Source organism: Poeciliopsis prolifica, unplaced genomic scaffold (genome assembly GCF_027474105.1).
Source record: "Poeciliopsis prolifica strain line A6 unplaced genomic scaffold, Auburn_PproV2 SCAFFOLD023, whole genome shotgun sequence".
Classification (NCBI taxonomy): Eukaryota; Metazoa; Chordata; class Actinopteri; order Cyprinodontiformes; family Poeciliidae; genus Poeciliopsis; species Poeciliopsis prolifica.
In genome coordinates, this window is record NW_026562398.1 from 117,321 (window position 1) to 131,829 (window position 14,509).

A 14,509-nucleotide genomic window follows, 5' to 3' on the forward strand; every position below is an offset into this window, starting at 1 on the left:
GAATTCTCATTTTCTCTGTGGGAACATCAAGGTTCACTTTTTTTAGTGCCTGTGCAGTAGATTTACTACGCCTTTCCTCAAAAGAATTATTTATAACCTTTGAACATTTTTAACATTTCATCATGTTACAAACACAGTTTAGATTGTTTTTATTGGGATTATATGTTAAGAACCAACCGAAAGTGGTGTGTTTGCCACAAACCAAGAAGCGGAGAGCAAATATGATGTCATTTGCTTTAGTCAAGGGAGATTAAACAGAATTTTGAAGCCAATATGCACAGTTTTGTGTGGACGAGAAAACTAACGCTACAGAAATCCAGACCTAAATCCATTTGTGAGACTGTGGCAAGACCAGACATTCAATATCACAAAAGCTCCCCAAAAGCCTTCCATCTGTGATTATAGCAAAAGAAAAAAAAATGTTTATTGGTCCATAAAATTCCCCAAAATATACATTTAAGTTTTTGGTTGTAACATGACTGAAGTGTTTTACGTTCCAAAGGGGCACTACTTTTGCAAGACACTAAGATTGTTAAGTAAATTGGGCAGTGTTGGAAAGTCTTGAATAGGAGTTGAATCAGTTGGTGTTTCATCATTTTTTATTTATCCCAGTGGACTGCGGCAATTCCTTTGGCACCATACATTGAGGAGGTCTTAGCGGGTTGTTGATTTTGAGGTCCATGTTGTCATATTTACAAAAGTCTGATATTTAGCTCCAGAAGTAAACACAAGCCTGGAAACATAAACCTGAACAGGTATGGATTTGGGGCTTGTGTATCTGGCTCGGCTTCAGTTTGCTTGCAGTCGTCAACACTGTTGTGACTCTTCGTTACCATGAAGTCAGGCCTCTGTTCCACCACAGCACTGCAAAATGAATCCAGCTTCCATCTATTGAAAACAGCCCACAAATTGAAGGCAGGAGCAAACTTGCCAATATTGAGCTGTGGTATGAGATTCATCCACAAGGAGCTTGGGTCCCCAGCAAAACACTGCATTTGTCCACGAATGTGACCTGTATCAGTGACGTAGATATTTATAATATTTATATTTATAATCATCAGATTTAAAAGCCCAATCTGATGAACTTTTGTGCTTTATTAATGGGGTCCGAAAACAAAGACAAATCGTCTGGTCCTGGGAACTGAAGCTAATCAATCTTGTGATTCCAAATGCATCTGTTGAAAGAAACATTGAGAAAAGAGGGAATTAGTAAAAGTGTAATACAAAAAAACCCCACTTCAAACAGAAATTAGTTTCTTCACAGTGTACTTGGTTGGATAAACAGAGTGGTTTGTCTTTATTTTGTGTGGACAGTTGTCCATTTGCTATAGCTGATCATTTGTCAACATGGTGACTCTCCAGAGAGTCATTTGAATGATCTATATGCATTGGCCAAATATTAAATGCTCATTAAAAAAAAAAAAAAAAAAAACAGGGAAAAGAGACTATTGGAATGTGTCTCTGTTATTCAGACGACACAGCAGTCAGCAACAAGTCACTTCTTTCCTGAAGGCTGTGAAACAATGATATATGTCTAGTTTGCTAGGGGCGCCTCATTGGCTGAGCAAACAGTCCCCAAAATAACTACCAATCACTGAAGATGCTATCATCAGTCACTCACAGTGGCTATCGTGAAAGAACTAAAGTAAACTTTGTTTGCAAAGAGCTTCAATTATGTACAGATAAAACTAAGCACAAAGATAGGGAACTTTGTAAAGCCATATTGCTTATATATCTAATGTCTGTTGTGCCCAAAAATAACTTTCAAATTGTAAGGAATGTGTCTACTCTCTTCCTCCTTTGGTCTGATTGGCTACTAGGCAAAGAGGGATCATCCATTACATGCAGAGGTAAATAAACAGTTGTAGCAATTAAAGTGCCATCATTTGTTATACATCGTATAGTGTTTGTGTGTGTATGTGCACACTCCATGCATGTATGTGTCACTAGCTATATGTCTGTGTGTGTGTGTGTGAATTTGGTGTGGTGACCATTCTCAGGTTTCATTGCCACTGACTGCCCTTAAATTAATGATTCTGAGTCCCAAGAATCAACAAATGTGACCCCTAACAGGCCGTAACACAGAGCCCAACCTGCCTGTGGATGTGTTTGAAGGCCGCTCCTCTTTCTTTTCTGTCAGCACCTCTCTACCTCCGCACAACAGATGCATTCACTACACAAACTCACATGTGACGCCTGCACTCGTGTTGTTTATGAGGAAGTGTGTTGCCATGTGGTCATAAGCTTAGTGGCCTATGATTATTTTACATGTCAGCATGTTGTGACAGAGTGTTAAAATCATATGAAATTTGGGGTTTTTTAGAGGTTACGTGTGACATTTTTGACTTGATTATGTAGGCATGGAGAGACACGTGACAAAGAAAAGCATTTAATATCAGCTGGGAAAGTAAAAAGCACAACACGGAAAATTTTACCAACTCAAATGGCAGACTTTTTTTTTTTGCTTCACTTTATTTTGGTAAACTAACAACATTACAGAAATAAAACAAAATACTACTTTACAAATCCATAATTTACCAAAAAAGGAATAGGCTAGGATTAAGCTGATTCAACTTTATTAATAAGACTAATAAAGCATTTTTGTAACTTCTATAATATATCGATTGTTGTTTTACTTGCATTTCCCCAAATGTCCGAGCAATATGACAAACAGGGATTAACCAAAGAGGAGTATATCATATGCAAGTCTTTTACACTTATTTAATATTTTATTTTTCAACAAAATTAAATTTCTAGTCAACTGCTGCAACAATGTATTACACAAACTCTATCACAGTTAAAGTTTTGAGGTTAAGTGTTTCTGAAAACCGCCCTGGTGCTCATTCAGTTTTTGTTTTTATTAAGAAAGGAGTCTAGACTTTTTGGAAATTGTAGTAGCACTAATATTTGCTTGTCACTACATTTATGGACTGGAAACACCTCAACTATTTTCATTTTGTTATGAAAAACAGTTGAATCTGTTAGAAAGATAGATGAAAGGTTTAATAATACTATAATTTACTTCTTTCACAATAGCCATAACAATATCATTACAGTCGTTGGCTTTATTACTTTAACTTTTCTTAAATACCAGCAAAATGCATTTGCTGCTGAAGAACTTGAGGTCTTGCTATTCAAGATAAACTAAGTAATCCGGTCTTTTCTTTTCTATTGTCTTCTGCTGCTGTTCTTGTTTATGTGCGGTATGTCATCTTCAGTCCAGCTCATATAGCTCTTCCTTCTTTTCTTTGGTAGTTGCTTTCAGTTGTTGAAATTCTCCAATCAAGTGCATCAGGCTTGTTTCTTGCTTTACCACTTTGCTCAGTTCATGTTAGTTAAATAGGCGTTTGCTGACTGTGGAAGCACATGTAGTCAAAAGGTGCTTAAAAGGTGAAAAATAGCAGAAATTACCTAGCAAATGTAAACATTAGTTCAATATCAAAGTCAAAACTTCAACATTTCCTTGTTTTTGTATTTCAATTATTCAGTAGACTTTCACTAAACTGCAGGCCAGATTTACAAAGCCCCTCCGAGCCAGCAGCCATCTCAAAACAGCACCAAGGCCTTTGTAGCCAAAAGGTCACAATCCACAATTTTCTGCACCATTGAGTGTTAAAGGCAGCAGTAAGGAAGGCAGCTACATGATCTAAAGAACACAATGAGGGCATTATATTGATTTGTTCCTTTTTAAGATACAATTGTGAACACCTGCAGGGTTTAAAACCAGTGGAATAAAACTAAGAAACTAAGAATTACAATTACAATTAGTGTTGAGAGAACAAATCCTGTTCATCTCCATCAAGGTGTGAGGCTTTTTTTAGTGCCATTTCAAAACTTCTTAAACTTTCCACAATAGCATTTCTAAATTTTAAACTCCTATTAATGAAATGCCAGAAAAAGTGAACAGTATTTTCTCTGGGTTGTCTGATGCATAGAGGAATGCAGAATCAGTCAGCTGGCTGCAAATAGACTAATAAGCAAAAAGTGCTGTATGAAAAATTTTCAACAACAATGAACAATCAATGAATGTTATTGATAAAACTGTTTTATGACTAACACGCATTATTTTAGCAGCAGCAGGCATACGTGTCGCTTGTCTGTTAGAAATAAAACCAAGAAGGTCATGTCATATGCATTTTTTGTTCTAGCATCATATTTATTTTTTAATAATTAATACAGTGAGAAACATTTCAGTCAGAAAAGAAGCATACTACATGGCAAAATACAATGTCTCTCTCTTCCCTTGACTCCAATCGCCATTCCTATCTCCTCCTCCCCATTTAGCCCTAGTCTTACTCCCGCCTCCTCCTCCACTTTCTGCATGCTTGATGGTGGGATCAGATGAGGTGAAGACTTTCTCATATTAATAATTGTTGAACTTGTGCTTAGGGAAAAAGAAATGATGAACATATTTAGAGTGTTCTTTGCAGATTCTGATGATTATTCTGAGTGGAAACCAGAAGTTGAGTAAAAGATGGGGCATTTTTCCATTAAAGTGGTTCCAGCGCTTAACCCGGGAAAGTGCTATTTTCAGTTCTTAACTGGTAGTATAAAAGAACCAGTTTGGTTTTCCACAAGTAGAGACTCAGGGTGGAGCCAGGCCATTGCAACACTAAATAGATCTCTTTGGGTAATGTTTCCCCACTGTTGTGTTCAAAAATTAAGTTTAAGTATTCAAATCACATTATTTCTGAGATAAAGAATGGGAGTCACTGTAAATAGATTTCCTCACTAAAATGTGCTAAATCTGTTTTCATCAGCATATGTATGATGTATTTGTGAACACTTTTCACACCAGATGAACTTTGGATGCTACCAACATTACTTTGTCTCAAGTCAGATTCATTAACTCCACCTGAAAAATTTAAACAATTGTGTTTAAAAAGTGGGTCAGAAATGCTGGTCATAGTTTTAGTGGAAAAATGCACAAATGCATATAATGCATTAATTTGCTTAATTAATAGTAATTCACTTTTTATTAATGACAAAACTTGAGAAATTTTAGAACTGGAATTTTAAAAATTGTGCTCACAATGCATTGATAGGTTGTTGGTGTCCTTTATCAAAGTTAACATATTCTTGATGTTACGAGAAATAAACATCTAAAAGTCTTCATGTGAGTCCTGTCTTTTAACTGCTACTGACAGAAACTGCCTGTTAATGTGATTAGTGTTGTATTTGGGGACCACCAATGTTTGAGTGATCCCATCTTTGCTTGAATTTTCCTTGTGTTTTAGTATTCTTTAACTCCCACAGATACAAAAGGAGAAACACACCAAATTCAATTACAAGTACAAAGATTCAGGCCTCTATTCAGCTCTCTCTGCAGCACAGAGAACTCTTAAACATATCAGGAGATGGAATGAGGAAGAGGAAAAAAAAATTGGGAGTGAAGTTCTGTGTAACAGAGGGACAGCCCAAAAAGTGAGCTGATTTTCTTACTGATCTGTGCAAATATCCCTTTTTGAGTTTATATGGTAATTCTGAAAGTCTAACCTGCACATCAAGTTGTCCCAGAAACAAAATATCTTCTCTGCAACAATTACTTCAAGAGCTCATTCTTTCATCCCACAATTTTTACCTTTTTTTTCCTTCTTTCTTTCTTTTCTCTGCCTGACTTTTACAACTTCCTCCTGGTTGAGGCGCAGCCTTAACCCAAACAAAACTCCATTTTTTAGTTATTGGCCCTCATGGCATGTAATGGAGAATCAAGCTAATTATCCCTACAGCTGTTTTCACTTGCTTTTTATGTAAGCAATACCTGGCTGATCCAGAGAGCAACAGTGAGGCCCTTCTTAGCTCTCCAGGCCTCCAGGCCTGCTGGAATTAGAGAGCATAATGCCAGGTCCACACCCCCCTTCCTTCGCCACCGATACTGCCTGCGTGTACCCCTGAACCCATCTCCCGGCACACAAGCCCACCTAACTCAGCTTGACACAACCCCCTACCACCCAAAAAAACACACAGTCACACACACACACGCACACACACACACCCAAAGAGTCCATGTCCACCCGTAAATCTACCTTTCAAAATTCCCCTTTGAACCTCAACAAAGCTGCTCTTCAACAACTAAAACGGATCTGCACGACAAGCATACGCTTTCTTCCACTGATGGCAATTAATGACAGAGCTGAGCAGGGGTGTGGCTTAGGTTAAATGGGAACCATCTCCCACTGTCATCAGACTTGAACAGAGATGGAGCCAGTGCGCGGATACAGACAGAGGGGTAAAGAGTGAAAGAAAACAATTCCTCAGTGGCTAATTACCTAATTTCCTTCATCTGAATAAACACATACTTGGTCAAAGCGAGTGTGAGCAAGCTTCACAGATGCTTAAGGGTTTTCATGAGGAGACCTACTAACACCACCCATAACGGCTTTCTAGCAGTGCCACAAAGGTAGACCCCAGACAAAACATCATCACCACATTTTGTAGCCGTCGGGGAGTCATGCCCCAAATTATACTTGAGTGTTGATCTTCTTCTCCAGCAATCCTTCAGAAGAGTGAGTCAGAGAACATAAACAGTTGCTGGTGTATTGTTTCACTCACAACAGTTCATTCCTGAATACAACCAGAGTGTGTTTGGTTCACACCACTAGGTGGTGTGCACTGTTGTTGGAAGAAGTATATATTTGTATAATCATCTAATTAATTTTACATCAAGTGACAGAATCCATCTTATAGTAAGATGTGCTTACACTATTTCTTAACTTTTATTTTGTTTGAACAGTGCTTCATTACGCCTGTGTGCTACATTAACTGGGATCTGATATTAAATGAAGAAAATGCATTGCATTTTAAACTCCTTTTTATTTCAGCCTAATAACAGTAAATATTATGTTAGCTGGGGGGAACAGCAGAACAACTCCCTGCTCCAACATATTCCTCTGCCTGCCTGCTATTTTTGTCCCTAATCCTTTGAGGAATGATGAAGAACTGTGCAGAATGGTGCTTAGCTCCTTGATTCCACAAGGTGTGTCAGTATACAAATTATACAGGTTTAATCTGCGGTACCTGCTGCTAATGTGAAGGTTACTTTCACATATCTTAGCAGCTCTTCCCACACATAAATGTGCGTAGCTGCATGGCATTTAGTTGTGGCTTATAAATAAAAAACAGACATGAATTTTTAAAATCCCAAGACAACAAGGCACTATGAAAGGAAATGGCGTGACAAATCACCTTCTGACTGGATTCAGTTAATTCTCAGTCTAGTTAGTCCTGACCATTGATCGGCCGATCAGAAACCCAAGCTCTTTTCTTGTCAGTGAATGCATCATGGAAAGCACTAAAAGGATCCACTCATTACAACACTCTTTGGTCTGGAAGTTGTTACCATGAGAAGATGACTCAAGGTAAGCTATTTTCAGTGAAACTAAAATGTTTAAAGATCAAAGTCAGAGCACAGCAATGTAACAAACTGCTATGACATGTTGAGGCTGGGAAAGAGACTTTCAGCCGGTAACGAGAACACAGTCAGCAACACCTCTGCAGAACCCACATATCCTGGACACAAACTGTTCAGATTTTTACTGACAAGCAGTCAGTAAAAATCAAGTTAAATTCCTTGCTTGTGTACCCACTCTTTGTGAATAACATTTATTCTGATTCCATAGTTCAAACATTGATCTAACATCTGAAAACCCAAACACCTTTGATTTTCTGCACAACGCCCTGGCAGGTAACATTGAATTTGTGAAACAACAGATGCTTAGAAATCTCTTTCTCAGCTCTCAGCATTCTCTCCCTAACGAATCTCACTGTTAGTGTTGCAAGCTTTTTTGTTGGAATGATATACCGGAGAGGAAAAGAAAGAGAAAACGTGATTGACAATGTTGTTTTTTTCCATAGAAAAATGTCAAGAGTGCTGCTGTGTGCCAGCTGCTTTCACGTTAACATTTTAAACAACATTAGCACTGTACCTGGGTTTAATAGTGAGTGCAGGGAGTTTGTGCTCCAGAACAACACCTTGACCTAGAGCTTAACCTTGACATAGAGCAGTGGCGGCCCATCAGAACCAGGGCCTTACATTAAGAGGCCCAAACATGCCTGCATCTTGAAAGCAGCACAGGCCCAGCCGGACGGGGGTTGGAGTAGGGACTGGGTGAAGGGGGGGAAAAGTGAAACCTGAACCCACATTAAAGCATCACCATCAGGTAGGAGATCAGGAGAGGCCTCCATGCTCTCAGAGTTTGCGGGAGTCCGGGCCTCTGAAGCCCTATCTCACCTCCATCTGGAAAGAGAATCTGAGGGTAGCCTGATGGTTCGATAAAAGGCCAATGCCGACTGACACGGTAACAGCCTCTTGCCCCCATTTGTAGGAAAAAAAAAAAATGGATGCAAGTTGAGTTGTGGCGCACTCTTATGTGGGTACTGCTGGAACAAGGGAACGACTTTGAGTGGCAGTTGTGGGGCAGTGTTATAGGTGCATGGTGGCATTCAGATCGCTTTGATGGTTTGACCCACTACCCTGAGGTGCATTCACTGCAGTTAGGTTTACATAAATAAATTTATAATGAAGTACATATGCCTTCATGTGCATTGAGCAACAAAATGAAAAAAGCATGGAATGAAATGAAAATAGCATTAGCGAATGAAAATGTATTTCAGTATTTTTGGTTTCTACCTTTTAGTGCTTCCTTAGCAACATGGGAGTTTGGCAGAGACTCTGTCATTTTTCTTGGGTGCAATTAACTCTTCACCCTCCTCCTGATGTCTTTTAAAGATGACATCAACTCCACTGACCCATTCGTTTTCACTCCTGACCCAACTAGTTGCTTCCTCTCTTTAACTGCCCACAGACTCACTGTTTCTCCATGTGCTCTTTATTGCCCACTGTTCAGCTCAGTTTCTCTTCCTATTGCCTCTCCATGACATAAAATGGTACTCAAATGGGGAACAAAAGTGCATAGCAAGATGTCTGAAAATTGATTCAATAAAATTTTAAATCTGCATTTGAGCAAAATGTATGAGATTCAAAAGAGTAAGGAGTGGACTGGAAAAAAAATTTTTTTTGATTGTATGAGTTAAACACGTATTTTACTTTAATCAAGCAAAAACAATGTGCTTTTTTACTCTCAAATAAGCCAGGCTTATTTTGTTAATGTATGGATCAGGCTTGTTGGTGTGTGAAACAGCTGTGCCAAGAAAATCTGATAATAATGTCTATTCAGGAGCTCCAGGTATTTCAGGTGAACAAGTTCAGACAGAGTTTCACACAGTCAGCTACAGCTTGTGTTTGGTCATCAAACAGTGAAGGATATGCCCATTCTCAGAGAACATGAATGCCTCTTGTTCAGTTTTGTAATTTCTTTTTAGCATTAGTGTGCCCGTTTTTCTCACATTAGCTTTAGTGCTTATTTTCATAGATATTTTTTTCCATATTAAATTACACTTAAAAGTTGGGTCAGCAAACACAGAGAAGGCAGAGCAAAAAATGTTGTTGAGTGGGGTAAGTGTCTTTGTTTTGGCAGAGCTCCTCCATGGTGCTTAATGCTAGGTAAGTCCAGTCTCAGTCCAGGCAATGTTGCCTGTCTCTGTTTGGTGCTCTTGAGGTCAGTAAAGCCCTAGGACATGAAACGCATAGGATATACACAGGGTGTAAAGAGGGAGGTTTTTACAATGCCTGGTGGTCTACTAGAAATCTCTTTACGAGAGCGAGAAGTGAAAGAATGTCTAGGAAATATGCGAGACAGCTACTTATTAACTTGGGCATTCTTAGAATTGCACCTCAATTGAAATGTGTATCTAGCAAATTAATACCATTTTGCTCAAAAAGTTACAATAGCTGAAAATTACAGGATTTTATTAACTTTTTTATTATTAATGTTTTCATATGACACTTTAAAAAGCACCCCTGGTAAGATTTAAGAGTAAAGCTTAATTTGGTCAAAGTTTCTTTATTCACCATCAGTTATGTAAAATATAAAAACAATCCCTCCCTGAAAGAAGTGAAATACACTGTTGTGTCCTCATCTCTGTCCTATCTGTCATCAAATAGGCCTCTTCTTATGCTTAAACATCTTTAACACTATGATGTCTACTCATGGTTTCATCAGATTTCTCTGAGATAATTTGAAACTATTAGTACTTTAAAAATAAATATATTTAAGTTTAATGCACACATGAATAAAAAAGATATTCACATTCAACTTCATAATTTAAATGACAACTTTATAATTTAGAAGAGTGAAATATGTTTATAAGATTTTTGACTTTTGCAGGAAACTGTGCTTACCTAACTTTAAGACATTCTTACATTCACAGTATGCATTTCTGACATAGGGTTTCAGAAAACTATTTAAATCCCTGGTTCTAGATAAAAGCTCATTAAATAGATAAGTCCCCATGAAAAACCTCATTGTGGATAACATAATTCTCCAATTTTAATTGTCAAAACTACTACTACTCCTAAAAAAATTACTGACAATAGGAATGAATTAATGAATGTAAAAAATTAAATAACATAAAATTAAATGTAATTGAAGGCCTACTATGGAAAATTAAACTGGATTTTAAACACTGTATGGTGTAAAATTTCAAATGTTTAAACTTGATGCTTTGTAACTGAGTTCTGACATCTCTCTTGGTAAACATTTTTTTCTGACTGGTCAAATATATTGTTGTCACAAAATGCGTGAGTGCATTGTGCTTGGAAATAACTTACAATTTGTCTGAGAAGCTATTTTCCTTTGATCTGTTATTCTACATTCTTCAACTGCAATCGTGATTATTGCATAATTGATATAACCTGGAAACACTGACCACCACTTGTACTGCTTCCTTTAGGCAGTTTACAGCAACTAAAAATTACTTCAGATTAATTTGGTAGTTATATGGAAACTCCTGTTCAGGTCATAATTACTCGTTATATAAAATTGTCTGTTGTAGATTTTAAATCTCAAAAAGATCCACTTTTGAGGCATGGAACAAATGCCTCAAATATTTAAATTTTTTAGGTTTTAGGACTTTAACTTCCATGCAATAGTTTTAGAAAAGTCTGCTTCTTCCATCTGTAAAGTCTGACCGAGTACCCAGGTAAAGAAGGAACCAGATAAAGGTGTAAGAGAAACCATATGAGAGAATTAAGGAAAAACAGGCAACAGTGGCTCCTGACAGAATATGGTAAAATATTACACCTACCAATAGTTTAATTATCAGAGCCAATTACAATTGGCTCTGATAAATATCTGATCTATGAAGATCCTCTGAAGTGCTGTGACCCTATTGCCATAAATTTTTAGAAGAACTAAAATTCTTAATTCTCTGTCCACAGTCATCTTGAACCTTTAAACAACCCTTTGGAGCACTCTATGAAGACATTGAAAGCCCTGCCTGTGAAAATCTAAGGGGAGATGCTGAAGATCATAAATAAGCATCGTTCAGTGTGACAGATTTGGCCCTGCTTGTGGGGAGAAAGTAAATATTCCTCATTGGTTCTGACAAAACGACTCATAGTCCTGTAATATTTACTGCCCCAAACACCCTGTACGCATTAAATAAGTGCTGATAGAGACATCCACACTGACAGTGCAGGGGCTCATGCTTAACATTTACTCTCTAGCTGTGGGATTACAGCATCAGGTTATGATGCACTGGCTCAGCACATACGTCTTTGTTATGATAGCCAAAAATGATATAGAGTGGAACATAGACTGTAATGTATGTAAACTTGTCTTTACTGTGTTTATGAAAGTTTCTGATGTGGAAATATCGACTGCCTCTTAAGTATGGGATCTCCTTTCAGTTCTGGCTCCTTTAATGCAGATAACTAAAACAAACATATGACATGCTATTCCAAACATCATATTGATATTCAGAGAAAAAAATAATTTATATTAAAAAGGAAATAACAAGAAGAGTGAGAGAGAGAGATGCTGACAGGTCACACTTGATGACCTGCAGAAAAGTGTGTCAGTGAAGTATGTGCAGACTTCCAGTAACTCATAAAATTTGCAGTATGAAATGTTGCCATGTGTGTGTTTGCACAGGATTTTGTGTGAACTCCACTTAGTCTGGGCGGTGCTGGGAACAGTATCAGCTTTAGGCCTCCCAAGCAAGGTCATGTGCTGATGTTTAGTAGCAGCTTTCTCAGGTCACAGACTGTGACTTTCAGCTATCACTCACATTATTCCACATCTTTGAGTGGTTCTGCTCAGTTGGCATACCTGACATCTCTCTTCCACTTTGCCTTAATAATGGGTGACAGCTGTCCAAATCTGCATACTAAGTTGAAAAAAAAAAAAAAGTTAACCCAAATAGTTGCTGGACATGTAATTCACATCATCAAGTCTCCTACGATAAAACGTAAGGTAACCAGCCTTGGAAAGAAATCGTAACATAAATTTGGAGTCCAGGGAACTGGAACTCGAGCAAAGCATGCCCAAAAATAACATTTCTGTTTAAGAAGAAAAGAAAAATGGCAAACAATAAAATCAACAGAAATGTGAGTAGCTAGTTTTGGACTGAGTTTTGTTTTTCATTACTCAAAGAACCAAATAGCTGGGGCTAAAAAATACAACGACTGTATTTGATATTAAAGCAGTTAAGACATTGAAACCTTAATACGTACTTCTGCGTATTAAGAAGTAATACGCAGAAGTACGTATTCAAATTGTCTTATCACAAAGAAGATTCTTTTCAAATCCATCTTAAAACAGCACTCGTGTGCCCATATTAACAACAACACAAATTTAGCTAGCAGCAATCCTCCTGTTTTTACTGGCTGATGTTAGAGGTTCCCTGTTTGAGTGGTTCCATAAGAAGTGATTTGAGAAGAAAAAAAATCCACAAGTCATGCGGTGTTGAAATTGATGTTTGACTTAAGATAATAGTAAATCAATCAATCAATCAGGTTTATTTCTATAACACATTTCAGCAACAGGACATTCAAAAGTGTTCAACGCTCAAGGTTAATAATTACACAAGAATTGGCATGTTTCCAGTATGAAATTTGTTGATTTGGAACCAGCTTGTTTCCTACAGTTAAAGAAGGGTACCAGCAACCAAAATTTTGTTTTTGTACAGTGAAAATTTAATCTATTTTGGAATAGCACGCTCTCATCGAATGGCAGCCAGCGCAGTTAGCGAGAGGTTGATCAAAGCCAGTTGAGGCTCAGCTCGCTGCTGCCTGACTGGCTTCGCTTCTGAGCATTTGAATGAGAAAATGGGAAAATACAAAAATTCAGCAATTTTGAAAAAAAAAAAAATCAAAATTGGTTAAGCTAAATGAAAAATAGATACTGTGTAGTACAAACCCCAGGGTGAAAATAGCAATAGAAATTATTTTATTATATGTTATTTTTCTATGATGACATGTGAATATATATATATATATATATATATATATATATATATATATATATATAATATATATATATATATATATACTAAAACAAGTGAATACTGAAGAGATGCAAAGCAAGGCATTGAGGGACTCTGACAAAGAGTGATGTTTAAAGAAGAGGTAATAACAGGGGTTACGGTTTGCTCTTTCATTGAAGAAAACTGGCCGGGACTACTTCACACTTTAGGAATCTCCTGCCTACTGGATCAAAGGCTTGCCCAGAGACAAGGCTTCTATAAAGTGCTACAAGCATTTGACAGCGGCAATACACAGGCACTTATACATGCACACAGAAAGTGACTACAACCAACATCACACTCACATAACGCTTTCATGTTTGAATGAACACACACTGACATCAGAAAAGAAGAGTGGCATTTCCTTTTGAGTCGAGATGTGCCTGGGGGGAGTCTATTTCAGAAACCAAAGGAAAGGCATACATCTATCAGCTGAGCAGTAAAACCACTTGAGAAGGGTCAGCACAACTCCATACCTCTTAACCCCCCCATGCACCCCATCACCACACACACACCCCCCCACACACCCCCCCCCCCCCACACACACACACACACACACCCCCACACACACACACCCCACACACACACACACACACACACACCACACACACACACACAGGTTTGGTATATGTATGACTAAATATATTCAGACTATACAAAAATTAACATGTGAACAGAACACTGATGAGCTTACCACATGTACAGTGAACATTTTGCTATAGGAAGCATGAGGAACTCGCATGCCGTCTCATGATGGATAGACCTAATATTGAATGTGTTGTGTCCAGAGGAGGTGAACATAAGGCTATGTCATCACTGGGCCATCTCTGTTCATACCTTCCGTCACTGTACATTGCCTCCCACAACTACAGGAATAAAGGATACACTAACTCCCACATAGTGGGAGACACAAAACACAGACAAAATGTACACTCCTTCTGAATTACTGCAGAACGCAGACATAGAAAAATGCCTGTGTGCATATGCACAATAACATTTTCAGCTTATATTATTCCTAGGTTGCCTTAGTGGCAGTCATGTTTCTGTCTGAGAAATAATTTTAAATAATTTTGCGCAGCCAGCAGTTGGCTTCAAGCTGCATTGCACATATCCACACTCTCAATCAAAACTATAAAAAAGCAAA

At 37.8% G+C, this 14,509-nt stretch overlaps 1 protein-coding gene across 1 annotated transcript in view; it reads right to left on the minus strand.

Moving 5' to 3' along the window:
- Nucleotides 1-394: 394 nt before the first annotated feature.
- Nucleotides 395-14,509, minus strand: part of LOC129370194 (ERC protein 2-like) — a 150,278-nt gene continuing 136,163 nt past the window's right edge. Inside the window, exon 18 of the mRNA XM_055045958.1 lies at nt 395-1,175. The gene's annotated coding sequence lies outside the window, so the exon portion shown is untranslated. The remainder of the gene's footprint in view (nt 1,176-14,509) is intronic.